At 45.5% G+C, this 13,582-nt stretch overlaps 1 long non-coding RNA gene across 2 annotated transcripts in view; it reads right to left on the bottom strand.

The window, feature by feature from the left end:
- The window catches only part of LOC125487680, a 50,368-nt gene extending 37,628 nt beyond the window's left edge, over nucleotides 1-12,740 (bottom strand). The window contains exons 1-2 of one of the 2 annotated variants that reach the window (XR_007266037.1): nucleotides 12,664-12,719; nucleotides 764-903 (exon numbers count right to left, since the gene is read on the bottom strand). This is a non-coding gene — a long non-coding RNA (uncharacterized LOC125487680). Of the gene's footprint in view, nucleotides 1-763; nucleotides 904-12,663 lie in introns of both variants that reach the window. The other variant, XR_007266036.1, reaches the window with a different exon arrangement.
- Nucleotides 12,741-13,582: the final 842 nt, after the last annotated feature.

Here is a 13,582-nt window from a genome sequence, read left to right as displayed (position 1 = left end):
GGGTCCCTGGCGCTGTGAGGCTGCAGTGCTAACCACTGAGCCATCGTGCCGCCCAGGTCAGTATACACTCAATGGACCGAAGGACCTCTTCCGCGCTGTGCGACTCTATGACTCTTGTTGCTATCAGTTCCGACCAGGCCATTCCATACTTCACAGAACATAGTCAGTCTCCTTGCTTTGCTGTGGTGATTTGCAATCCAACCTTTCAATTGAGGGGAATTAGGGATGAGCAATTTATGTTGGTCTAGCTAGTGATAGCTGCATCTCAGGAAGGCTATGCTGCAGGATAGAACGTGGGAGAAATCTGGAGTTAATTAGGGCTGGCCAACAAGGTTTGTTAGATTGTGTCTGACCAATTTATGACCCTCTGTGCTGAAGTGGCAGACAGATGTTGCTTTACATGCATTTTCACAATTATTTTGACAGCACATAAAAAGAGGATGTGTAAACGTGCAGGTATGTGGATAGGGGTACGCTTGGAAAGCATAAGGCTAAGAAGTGGGGTTTTAACTCAGAAGTTTCTTGGTTTAAGAAGAAGTAGTAAGAGATAATGTAGGATAAAGTGACAAGAGATAGCAGCGTGGAAAGAGGAAGTGAAGCCAGTGCAAGTGATTTTCTGGCTACAATTTTATCAATTTTGAATCAATTCAGGCTGGGTGACGGAGGAGAGGCGCTGGAGGAGGATGTTAAGTACATTAAGGTAGAGGGTGACTTCAGTATATATGGAAACACAAACAGAAGTGCACAGTTAGGAGTTACATACCTAAAGTGTTTCACTCTGTAAATAAATCTATTCCACGTAAAAGGCTGTTTTTGGATTCTTACTTTGATGTACAGGTAGTTCTCCTATAACGCAATAGTTGCGTTCTTGCGTGACCTTGCACCATAGGGAAATCGCTATACCTGTACAGCAGAAAGTTTGTGTTATCCAAATAGCGTACACTATTCAATCGCATTACAGTCAATTTGTGTTAATGAAACACGCATTATAGCAGAACTACCTGTACTGGTTATTCAGAGTCTAGGAAGCACCTCCAGGACTACTCCATTTAATGCATGTATTACAGAAAAAGAATTTGGCAATATATACTTCCTGTTATCCCCATATATAGTCACACACTTTTGTCAGTGCAAGAATTTCAGTAGAAAAATCTACAGCATTACAATTTTACTAAAATCACCCCGGAAACATTTCACGAACACATTTGGAATTTTGCCACTGCTAAAAGGAAAAATTTTTAAAAAAAGAAAATCGCAAGAATTCTCCACACTCCGAAAATTTTCCCTACACAAACAGCTCCTATTTCAATTGAGTAACTCTCTCCATGAAGTAGCAAAAATTATTTCTTTTAGAAAAGAAGTTTTCAGCATAAAGGCAGGATCACATTGCTCCAAGGCATATTACAGAGACTGCTTTATACTGAATGCCAAATGTCATTACAAGGCTATGCGATTACAAGCTGAACAATGGCGCTCTTTCCTCAACAAACAGAAACTGAAGTGAACTGACCAGCAGGAGTTTCACTCAGGGGAGGACAAGCTAGTAGCAAATGCAAAACACACCATAATCCCTCACACGATATTAGGCAGCAATCAGCTAGAAAACAGTAAATAAAAGTAGAATCCCGACAGTACAGAAAGAAGTCATTCGGCCCTTCAGATTTGCACTGACCCTCCAAAGAGCATCCAACCCACATGCACTCTTCCCCCTCAACCCTATCTTTGTAACCCCGCATATACTATGACTAATCCACCCAGACTGCACATTTCTGGACACGGTAGGCAACTCAGCATGACCAAGCCACCTAACTTGCACATCATTGGCCTGTGGGAGGAAACCGGAGCACCCGGAAGAAACCCACACAGACAGAGTGATACATGCAAACTCCACACAGTGCCCAAATGTTGGAATCGAACACAGGTCCCTGGTGCTGTGAGGCAGCAGTGCTGACTGCTGTGCCACCGTGTGGTCTTAAGGAAGATCTAACATATCCATAGCACCTTTCACTGCCTTGGGAAGTCCCAGAGTCTTTTCCAGCCAATGATTTCCATCACCAGTGCAACTTAGGAGACACAGAAATCCAGCTGTACACAGTAAGCTCCCACAAACAGCAACGTGAAGATGTCCAATCATGTAAGATCATCAGTCAGGTTCATAGTGTGATTCATTTGCACGTGCAGGTAGCTGTGTGCGTGTTCAGATACAGGACCTTGTTCTGCATAGGCAAGAGGATCTTGTACATGTATTGGAACACATTTTTCAGTGAGGTAAGAGCTGAAGGAGACAGCAATCCCTGATGCATTTCCCTATGGCAAAACCCTGACCAGAGACTACCAGCTTGTTCTGTCTTTGCTCATGCAAGTAGAATGACAGTTAAAAGATCCTGCATCATCTCCATACCAAACCAATCAGCACCTTCCTCTCCTGCTGTATAAATTGTTGTTCCCTTTCTAAACTTGGTTTCGAAAAGCTTTGATTTTGCATCTCTTTTTACAATTTCTAAGTCAGGTACTACCGAATGATTACTTGCAGACCAGATCATCTGATTTAGCGATGTTGGTTGAAGGATATTGGCCAAGAACACCAGTAGAGCACTCCTGTTCTTTTTCCAACAGTGGTTGTGGAATCCTTTATCACATGTAACAGTGGCTGTGCTAAAAAAATTTTACTGGTGCTTAACTCCTGTGTAATCCAAGCAAACCAAGACCTAAGGTAACAGAAGGCAAAATACAAAAAGCTAAAAGACTCTCTCTCTCCCTTGCCCTAATGATCGAAACTTGGCACTACTGCAAAGTACAGTATGCTTTGCTTATCAATTCACATTGCACAGATTTTAACTGCTTAAATTACAGTGGGGTACTATTCTTCCAGCTGCTCCCTGGGAATTGAAGATTGGACACTGTCTGCCAATAGCAGCATGTGTATCTACAGACCTGGATTGTACGGCCACAATGACACAAACCACCTGCACAAAGTTCTTTCCCCCTCCAAGCCACAAACTTGGTGCTGAGCTCCAAAATATTCCCAATAGATCCGAGAGAATCAGCAACCAAAGCCAGAGATAAAACACAGGTACGACATGGCAACACCTTTTGAGAGAAGTTCAAAATATGACAATGGTGCATGAGTAAGCAGACCAATGAACAAAACGTGGCCAAGGGAGCAGGTTCAGGAACAAAAATAACATGATGAAGCAGACAAAATGTCATACAGGCACAGAAGTCTAACTACATAGAAAAAGGCCCTTCGGCCCATCAGGTCTGCACCGCTTGACATCAAGCGCCTGACTAAAACGAAAAACAAAAGTCCATTTTCCAGCATTTTCAAAGTAACAATTTAAGAAGTAAAACACTGTGGGAATATGTTTTGTGAAACAGAACAAGGACTAAGAAAGTTCATTCAACAAAAAGACAGTGAACAGAGAAACCCAGGAGAGATAAAGCCAATAAACAATAACGTTTATTACAGCAGTTGCAAAGTTTAGCAGCCGTGACAAGAAATGGCAGGGCAGAATTGACTGCACATCCCGTGCTACGTAAGAAGTCGAGGATGCTTCCTGTGTCCTGGATGACCTCTTACAGGAGGGGTCAGTCATATCAGTACACAGTAAGAGGCAAAGTGCTGTTCATCATTCACAAGGTTGATAACCCGAGACCCCGTTTGCCCCTCAGGTGGATGCAGAGGTTCCTGTTTCAGTCCTGGATGGTCAGGGGTGTTTATGCCAACATCCTGTGAGAGGTGAATGTTGCAATCAACATCACTGAGGAAGAGTAACACATTGCAAGTTGTGAGAGCTTTAAGTGCATATGTTTCATGCATCCAGAGCACAGTACATTTTTGGTCCCCTTACTTGAAGGAGGATGAAACTGCCGTTTCAGAGAGGGTTCATTAGATGAATTCCGGAGAGGAGGGGTTTGTCTTATGAGGACAGATTGAGCAGTTTAGGCTTATACTTGCTCAGATTTAGAAGAATAAGCGAAGATCTAATTGGGGTCGACCAGATGCTATGGGAGATTGACAAAGTAGACAGAGAGGATGTTTCCCCTTGTGGGGCAATCTAGAACGAGATGACATTGTTTTAGGCTGAAGGGTAGCAGAAACGAGGAGGTATTATTTCTCTCAAAAGGGTGGTGAATTTGTGGCATTCACTCCCCCAGAGTGCAGTGGATGCCAAGGGAGTGAATAAATTTAAGGAGGATTTTTAATTAGTAACAGGTTAAAGGGAGTGGGAAGGAAAGTGGTGTTGAAGCCCAGAGGAGATCAGCGACGTTTCTGTATTGCATGGCAAGGCAGGCTAGAGGGGCTGAATGGTCTACGTCTACTCTGGTTCTAAATGTTTCCCACATTGCAATAGCACCGACATCTTAAAAGCACACCACTGGCTGCAAAGTGCATCGGTACATCCTGAAGGTACAAAAGGCACTATAGAAATGTCAGTTCTTCTTTTTTCCTTCAGCTAATATCAGCATTTTATCTGTCAGCCATGAGAAACACGGAGGCAACTGAGAAAGGGAGGCTCTCCAATTTGTGGGAGATAGCAGGTGTGGAAGTCTACAGTGACGATGAGTTATGGGCATCAGACAAATCAAAACGGATCCAATTCTCATTGAAATAACTGAGGGGAAAGCTGCAATGCTTTGTGCTCGCTTGACAAACATCCAGGCCCATGGAAACTCAGATTAAGGCCACAATTAAATCAGTCTTGATCTAGCTTATGGCAGAATTGACTCATCAAGGTCGATTCCCACTCCCATTTCTCTATGTTCCTAGATTTCACATCAGCTCTTCACAGAGCAATCTGACCAGTCCCATACCAGTGCCCCCAACCCGCACAACACCTGTTACTGAGGTCTACAGCACAGGAAAAGGCCCTTTGGCCCATTGCCACTCAAAAATAACCACCTAGCTAGCCCTCCTGCAAATTTATTCCCATCCAATCTTATTTCGGAATCATTTCCCATCTTGGCCTCAGATCCAGCACCCCACCTTTGCCTCAGTTTACCCTTCAGCTCCTGTCTGAATGATTGCTGTTGTTCTGGAAAGGGCCGACTGTCTCAGCAAGCACTAGCCCTTTGTTGGGAGAAGGGTGGTGGGGACCGGATCTAAAAGTTAAAGTTTTAAATTGGAGGAAGGCCAATTTTGACAGTATTAGGCAACCACTTTCAAAAGTTTATTAGGGAAGGCTGTACACAGGTAAAGGGATGGCTGGAAAGTGGGAAGCCTTCAAGAATGAGATAACAAGAGTCCAGAGACAGAATGTTCCTGTTAGGGTGAATAGTCAGGCTGGTAGGTGTAGGAAATGCTGGATGACTAGAGAAATTAAGGTTTTGGTCAAGAAAAAGGAGGAAGGATATGTCAGGTATAGACAGCAGGGATTGAGTGAATCCCTAGAAGAGTACAAAGGTAGAAGAAGTACACTTAAGAGGGAAATCAGGAGAGCAAAAAGGAGACAAGAGCTAGCTTTAGCAAATAGGGTTAAGGAGAATCAAGTTTGCAGAGGAATCCAAAATTGGTGGTATGGTGGACAGCCAAGGTTATCCAAGTACAACAGGACCAGATGGGCCAACAGGCTGAGGAGTGGCAGGTGGAATTTAATTTAAATAAATGAGGTGCTGTATATTGAATAGGCAAATCAGGGCAGGACTTATACACTTAAATGGTAAGTATTGCTGAACAAAGACAGAGGGTGCAGGTTCATAGTTCCTTGAGAGTGGAGTCACAAGTAGACAGGATAGTGAAGAAGGTATTTGGTATGCTTGTCTGCGTTGAGCATAGGAGTTGCAGCTGTATAGGACATTGGTTAGGCCCCTTTTGGAACATGGTGTTCAATTCTGGTCTCCCTGCTATAGGAAGGATGTTGTGAAACAAGAAAGGGTTCAGAAACGATTGACAAGTATGTTGCCACGGTTGGAGGGTTTGAGCTATAGGGAGAGGCTGAATAGGCTGGGGCCGTTTTCCCTGGAGAGTCAGAGGTTGAGGAGTGACCTTATAGAAGTTTATAAAATCATTAGGGACATAGATAGTTGGCATGACAAGTTGGACCAAAGGATCTGTTTCCATGCTGTGCAACTCTGACTCAGAAAAACTGTAGACAGATTAGGTAAAAGTGCAGGATTTCAGTCCGAGGATGTAGGAATGAATGCGGCAGAACAAGACAGTTTCAATCTCAGCATAGGGCAAGAGTGGGCGCTGATAGGAACATTCAATGGCAGTCCTATCACAAGCACCCACTGTCAACATCCAGGAGGGTAATTACCACTGACCAGAAACTGAACTGGACCACAACAGGAGCAGGTTAAGCAGCTGGGAATGCTACGTGTGCAACTCCCCTCCCAATTCCCCAAAACCCGTCCACCATCTGCAAGGCACAAGTCATGTGTGATGGAATGTACCCCACTTGTTCTGGATGAATGCAGCTCCAATAAAACTCAAGAAGTTTGGCTTCATCCAGGACAAAGCAGCCTAGTTTATTGGCACCACAGCCACAAGTATCCACTCCCTCCACCACCCACGCTCAGTAGCAGAAGAGCATACCATCTACAAGATGCACCAGACTCCTTCAACAGTTCCTGCCAAACTGGCAGCCATTTATCATCTAGAAAGACATGGGCAGCAGATGCAGGGGGTGGTGTTCCCATGTGAGTTCCCCAGCAAAACATTCACCATCTTGATTTGTAAACATACCATTTTTTCTGTCACTGGGTCAAAATCATGGAACTACCCTGTCCCCCACCCACCAACAGCACTGTGGGTCCACATTTGACTTGTGGAGTGCAATAGTGCAAGGAAGCACCTCAGTACCATATTCTCTGTAGCAATTAATGTTGGCCTAGTCAGTGACAACCAGGTCCCACAAACAAAACTTTCAAAATGCAAATGACCTGGATAAAAGGGGGCTGATCTAGTCTAACCTGCTGACAAGAAGTGCAAACACAAGTTTGGAACGAGGGCACTGAGAATCTGCAGATAGATACATACAGAGTTATTGGAGTCATACAGCACAGAAACCAGTTCATAATCCCAAACTAACTAGTCCCACCTGCCTACTCCTGGCCCATATCCTTCCAAAATGTCTTTTAAACATTGTAATTGTACCCACTTCTACCACTTCCTCAGGAAGTTCATTCCACGTGAACTATTCTTTGTAAAAAAAAAACTTGCCCCCATGTCTTTTTTCAATCTCTTTCCTCTCACCTTCAAAAAGTGTCCCCTCATCTTGAAATCCCCCATCCTAGGGGGAAGATAATTACCATTAAACACTATCCATACTTCTCACTACTTTATAAACTTCTATCAGGTCACCCCTTAACCTCCTACACTCCAGTGAAAAAGAGTCCCAGCCTATCTTTACAATTCAAAAGGACTGAGCAATGAGGGCAAGCATGCCAAACACCTTCTTAAAATCACCCTGTCTATATGTGACGCAAAATTCAAAGAATTATGTACCTGCTCGCCCACTAGGTCCCTCTGTTCTACAACACTTCCGAGGCCCTACCTTTAATTATCATTTGAATAGAAATGCTGAGGTACAGAGGGATCCTATCAGAAAACATCAATGTATACAAAACGTTAGCAAGCCTGCGACACTATTGCCTTCACATGGCTACTGGGTAGAAACACAGGCTCGTAATCTTACCGACCTCAGCAAATTGAAGGCAGTGAAACTTCATCTGAAAGCTGGGCATTAAATCCAAACAAGGAACTGAACTTAATGTGACCCTCTTGACGCTCAGAATTAACTCACTGCAAACAGATTAAACAAAAAAAAACTTCTCTTTCTCCACCCCACCCCCCCAACCCCACTATTCCTCAATACTTTTGCACTTTCTAATCATTGTGAGACCTTCATAGACAACCGAGAGCTGTAGCTTTTCTCCCCACCCCCAGGGGAATCAGTTCACTTGTGATACCACATGTAATCCATCCTGTGAGAAAACCCAAGTGAGTTTGGCACCAGTAAAAGCCACTTTCACCTCAGAGATGGTAGCAAGCTCAAGTCACATTCCAGGCATGCAATCTAGTCCAGTGATGTCACCAGGTCCAGGTACAGAGCTATAAGACCATAAATAGAAGGAACAAGAGTAGGCCATTCAGCCCCTTGAGCCACCATTCAACCAGATCATGGCTGATGTGAACTTCTCACGCCCACTTTTCTGCCCAGAACCTTCAATTTTTTAAAAATTCATTCATGGGATGAAGGCCAGCATTTAATGCCCATTCCTAATTATCCAGAGGGAAGTTAAGAGTCAGCCACATTTTTAGGTCTGGGAGTCACATGTAGGCCAGACCTGGTAAGGGTGGCAGATTCCTTCCCAAAAAGGACATTAGTGAACCAGACAGGATTTTCCCCCACAATTGACAATGGATTCATGGTCATCATGAGAGTTTTTTTTTTAAATTGAAATCAAATTCCACCATTTGCCATGGCAAGATTTGAACCCAGATCCCTAAAACATATTTTGGCTCACTGGATTAACAGTCCAGTGGTAATATCACTAGGCCATCGCCTCCTCAGTCTCCTACACCTGTCATCCCGGATAAGGTTGATCCCCTTGTCTGATGAGAAAAGGTGTTCAAGATCAGGAATGCACTAACCCGAGAAGATGGCATGATCAGATAGCAACAGGGCCTTTGAAAAGGCATCAATTTTTATTTTAGTTCAATCGTGGGTAGCTGGGAGAGTCAGCCTTTATTACCCATCCATAATTGTCTCTCAAGAAGATGGTAGCTTGCCACTATCTTAAACTGCTGCTCTGTGGTGCAGCTACACTCAGTGCAGTCGGGTGGAGGGGTTCGTTCTTGGAGTCGAAATCAGCCACAGTAAAAGGAACGACCAATATGTTTCCAAGCCAGGATGGTGCATGCCTCAAAGGGGGCAATATTCACGTGTATCTGCTCCCCCTGTTGTTCTACCTGGTACAGGTCATGGTGTTACTGAGGGAGAGGTCTTGTGTCAGGCTGTTGCTTAATCCATCTGTGGGAGAATTGGCCCACATTTGGCAGATGTTACATAAGGTCGACAGGGCTGTGTTTTCCATTGTTATTTCCAGCGCTCCATCCAGATTTGGATCTTTTGTTTAGAGCTCTTGGCACCACTGAGTGGTTCCTCAGCCATTTCAGAGGGCATTTAGGAGTCAACCAGGTCGCTGTGTGTCTGGAGCTTGCCAAGTTTCCTTCCCCAAAAGGGGCGAGAATTTTTTTTTTTTCCTCCAACAATCAACAATTAGAGTCAGAGTTGTACAGCACGGAAACAGACCCTTTGGTCCAACTAGTCCATGCCAACCAGATATCCTAAATTAATCTAGTCCCATTTGCCAGCATTTGGCCCACATATCTCTAAACCCTTCCTATTCATGTACCCATCCAGATGCCTTTTGACTGTTGTAATCATACCAGCCCCAACCACTTCCTCTGGCAGCTCATTCCATAAACGCCACCACCCTCTGCAGGAAAATGCTGCCCTTTAGATCCCTTTTAGATCTTTTCCCTCTCACCTTAAACCTATGCCCCTCTAGTTTTGGACTCCCCTATCCTGGGGAAAGACATTAGCTATTCACCCTATCCATGCCCCTCATGATTTTATAAACCTCACCCCTCAACTTCCCTGGAGCGTCAGCTCCAGGAAAATAACCCCATCCAATATTCAGCTTCTCCCTATAGCTCAAACCCTCCAACCCCGGCAACATCCTTGTAAATCTTTTCTGAACCCTCTCAAGTTTGAACAACATCTTTCCTGTAGTAGGGAGACCAGAAGTGAACACCAATCACCATTGGGCTAGCTTTTGATTGCAGATTACTACTCACTAATTGGTGGGACATAAAAACGTGTCCGCACAACATTAGCCCAAACCTTTAGTCCAGTGACATTTCCATTGCAGGCCATAAAATATGGGAGTAGAATTAGGCTGTTCAGCCTATCGAGTCTGATTCGCAATAACGGCTGCTATGTTACTCAACACCACTCTTCGGCCTTCTCCCTATATCCCTGATCCCCTTACTAATCAAGAATCTATTTCTGTCTTAAATACACTCCACGACTTGGCCTCCACAGCCGCTGCGGCCACATATTCCACAGATTCACCACCCGCTGGCTGAAAACCCTTGTCTGTACACCAGCACCTCCCATTCCAGATGTCTGGGATGAACCGGGTGCCAAATTTGCAAACAGATTCATATCAGTGTTTCAAAGCAACTCCTCTGACAGGAAATAAGCAATGTCTGTAGGATTTGAAGATAGCTGCATTCAGGGGCATGTGCGTTCTGCTGGCTGAATCCAGGTCTGAAGACACAATCCTATGTCTCAGCTTCTCAGGCAATAAGCATTTCTCCATACAAACCTTCCCCCATGGTGCTGTGATGAAACACAGGGTGGAAACAGACAGTATAGCAACCATTAAGTGGGGTAACCTAGAGAAATAAGTAGGCTTTATGGTTTAAGAAGTGAATTCCACAAAGTGGGATCGAGGTGGCAAAAAAAAAGTGGGAAAAGAAGTCAAAATGCACAAATGATGAGGCCATTTGGCCCCTTCAGCCTGCGGTGACCTTCAATACGACCATAGCTAATCTGATTGCAGCCTCGACTCTGCATGCCCTCCCACTCCCGATAGATTCTTCACTAACAAGTGAGTCAAAAATGTATCACCTGCTGCCTTAAAAATATCCAATGGGCACATCTCCATCACTCTTTGGGTTCCCCAGATCCACGGATCCCTTTAGCCTGAAGAGCTCCATCCATCTACTTCTTGAAAGCATCCAATATTTCGGCCTCAACCACTTTTGTGGCAGAGAATTCCAGAGGCTCAGTGAAAAAAAAAATTCTCATCTCTGTTCTAAATGGCCACCCCCGTAAGCTTAGACTGTGACTCGCTCACCCCCGACTCCCCCAAACCCAGTTCCAGAAATAGGTAGGTCAAAACTGCACACAAGACTTAAAAGCACCAAGTATTCCAGGGCTGTTGCAACACTCGTGGGAGTTTTGCAGAGAGAGAGAGGGTGGTGCAAAGACACAGTGATTCTAATTTTAAACCTCCAAGGGCTGGTCAGTCACGACTCGGGCTAGATCAGCAAGCACAGTGTTGACGGGCAAATGAGACTTTGTGCAGTCCGTGACAGTGAAAGCCTATTTTTGCCCACCTTCCCAGTTTACAGAGAATGAGGCCTACAATAGTAGATGAGCAGGGGAAAATTTAGATGATAGGCAGAGGGGGCACTGTAGATAGTATTGGTGATAAAGGGCTTCTGGGCAGTTGAGGTTGTAGGGGAATGGTAAGATAAAGTAAGACTGCAAAGCAGCGGCTTCAGTCTCAGACTGTGGTCAGGGAGGGAGTTAGAATTAGTGGTACAGGGAGAAGAGTTTGTGGCAAGGTCTGAAGGCACCGATTTCAGTTGAATTGGAGGAAATTACAGGTCTGCCAATCCTCAACGTTACACATGCAGCCTGTAAGCACTGAGGCAGTCAGGAAAGGTGGTACTGTCACTTGGAATCTTTGTTAACACCCTCCCACAACAACCTGGCTGAATGATTGACTATTTATAAGCCAAACATGAGCCAGGCTAACATGACATCTTTAACAGGGCTAAGATCAAGGCCAAAGTATATCGGCACCAAAACAAGAACTGGATTAATCTCAGACTGCTCCAAAATTCAGACCAGATACACACTGACACCAGCATCAGGAAAGGAATCCATTCACACCACATTGACTGGACAAGGGCCAGATTGGGTCTTGAACAACAAATCTGCACTAGATCCAGGACTACACCAAGACAATCCTGGTGCACGGTGTCAGATCAGGATGCATTAACACCTGGACAAGGTCACGCCTGTACTGGCTCCAGGACTGCAGCAGGTCCAGGCCACATCTGCACCAACTCCAGGAACAGATCAGGATGACCTTAGGTCCAGGCTGTGACGGAACAAGCACCAGTCCAGTTCTGCATCAAAACTAGAACCATACCAGGTCTGCATCAGGACTGCACCAACAACACATATGACTTAGACAGCAGATCAAGATTGTACCCGAATTCAATTGGGAAGTAATAGGAAAGGACCAGGCCACAACTGCACCCACGCAGGACTGCACCGGGTATAGATCAGGACTGCACTGGCACCAGATATGGAGTGCAAGAGAAGCACATCAGAATTACACCAGGATTAGTTCTAGATCACTCCAGGGGCACTTGAGTGAGTAAGAACAGAAATTCCACTGGGAGCAGATCAACTGTGCACCGGGAGAAGAACAATATTGAATCAAAAGCAGATCTGGACTCCAGGGCATCTGGACAGTGGAAGCAGGTTGGGGGTGCAAGAGAAGCAGATGACGAGTGCAACGCGCATAGACAAGGAATGCAATGAGAGCAAGTCAGAAGTGCAACGGGAGCTGATCAGGAACACAGTAAGACCAGTTCAGGAATGCAATAGGAGCCGATCAGGAGTGCATCGCTTGTAGTACCTGCAGCGAACTCCAGGTGAACTTTCTCGAAAAGGAATGGGGAGAGGGGGAAAGGATCCCGGGAGTGGGAGTAGGGCCGCACCTCCTCGGTACACCACACCCACTCCAATGAATACGCGCACACACCCCCAGAACCGGATCGTCACACTTCGGCTTGCACTGCCCACACCCTCACCCGCAATTGACCGAGAGCCTGAATTACGCCAATACCTTGCACGTTACCTCAGCCGCCAACAGGAGAAACACCGCTCACTCCGTCCTGCCCCTACAAGCCGTCATCTACGGACCACGTGCGCAACACGCCCCGTCCCCGTCCCTCACCCTCATTGGCCAAACGCCTGAGATATCATACCCCAATGGCGAAACTGGCCGTCTATCAAGGAGGAGGCGGGATAGATAGCGTCTTCGATTCGGTGAGTGGGGAGGCCAGATGTCCATCAGGAAGAGGAGGCGGAATCTGAAAACACACGTGACGTGTCCCATTCAAAGACTGAGTGTTAAAGAGCTCGCAGCGTCACCACGACAACAACCACCGAACCTCCTGTGGCGATATTCGCTGCAATAACTGCTATTGACCAGGGTCATGGGAATAGCACGGACTGGCCACGCCCCGTGGGGAACAACACCAGAACGACGCTGACGAGACCCCCTTTGGTGACACTCGCTGGGCTATCGGTTAATCCAGACACCCGGGTACTGAACTGCGGAAGTGAATTCGAATCCCGACACGCCGGCTGCTGGAATTGGATTGCAATAAAAATCTGGTGTTCAGAGCCTAAAATGACCATGAATCTGAATCTGATTCACTATGTTCCTTTAGGAAAAGTAAATATCCCACCCTTACCCAAAATGGACGAAAACTTAAAGCAGACACACAGCAATGTGGTTGACCCGAAACTGTCGTCTCGGCTATTATGGGTTCGCATAAACGACAGAGTTGCCGGTGAGCCCATATCCCGAGGAAAAATACGTTTGAAAAAGTAAAACAATCACGCTCTCTGTAATAAACCTGACTGACCGCCTGTGGTGACATTCACTAATATAAAAATGACTGACCACCCATGGTGACACTCACTTAAAACAACACTGACTGACCCCCTGTGGTGAGACTCACTATAATAACACTGAC

The sequence above is a fragment of the Rhincodon typus genome, chromosome 43, assembly GCF_021869965.1.
Source record: "Rhincodon typus isolate 14 chromosome 43, sRhiTyp1.1, whole genome shotgun sequence".
Taxonomy (NCBI): domain Eukaryota; kingdom Metazoa; phylum Chordata; class Chondrichthyes; order Orectolobiformes; family Rhincodontidae; genus Rhincodon; species Rhincodon typus.
The sequence above is the reverse complement of the archived record's forward strand: the minus strand, read 5'-3'. Positions and strand labels throughout refer to the sequence as shown.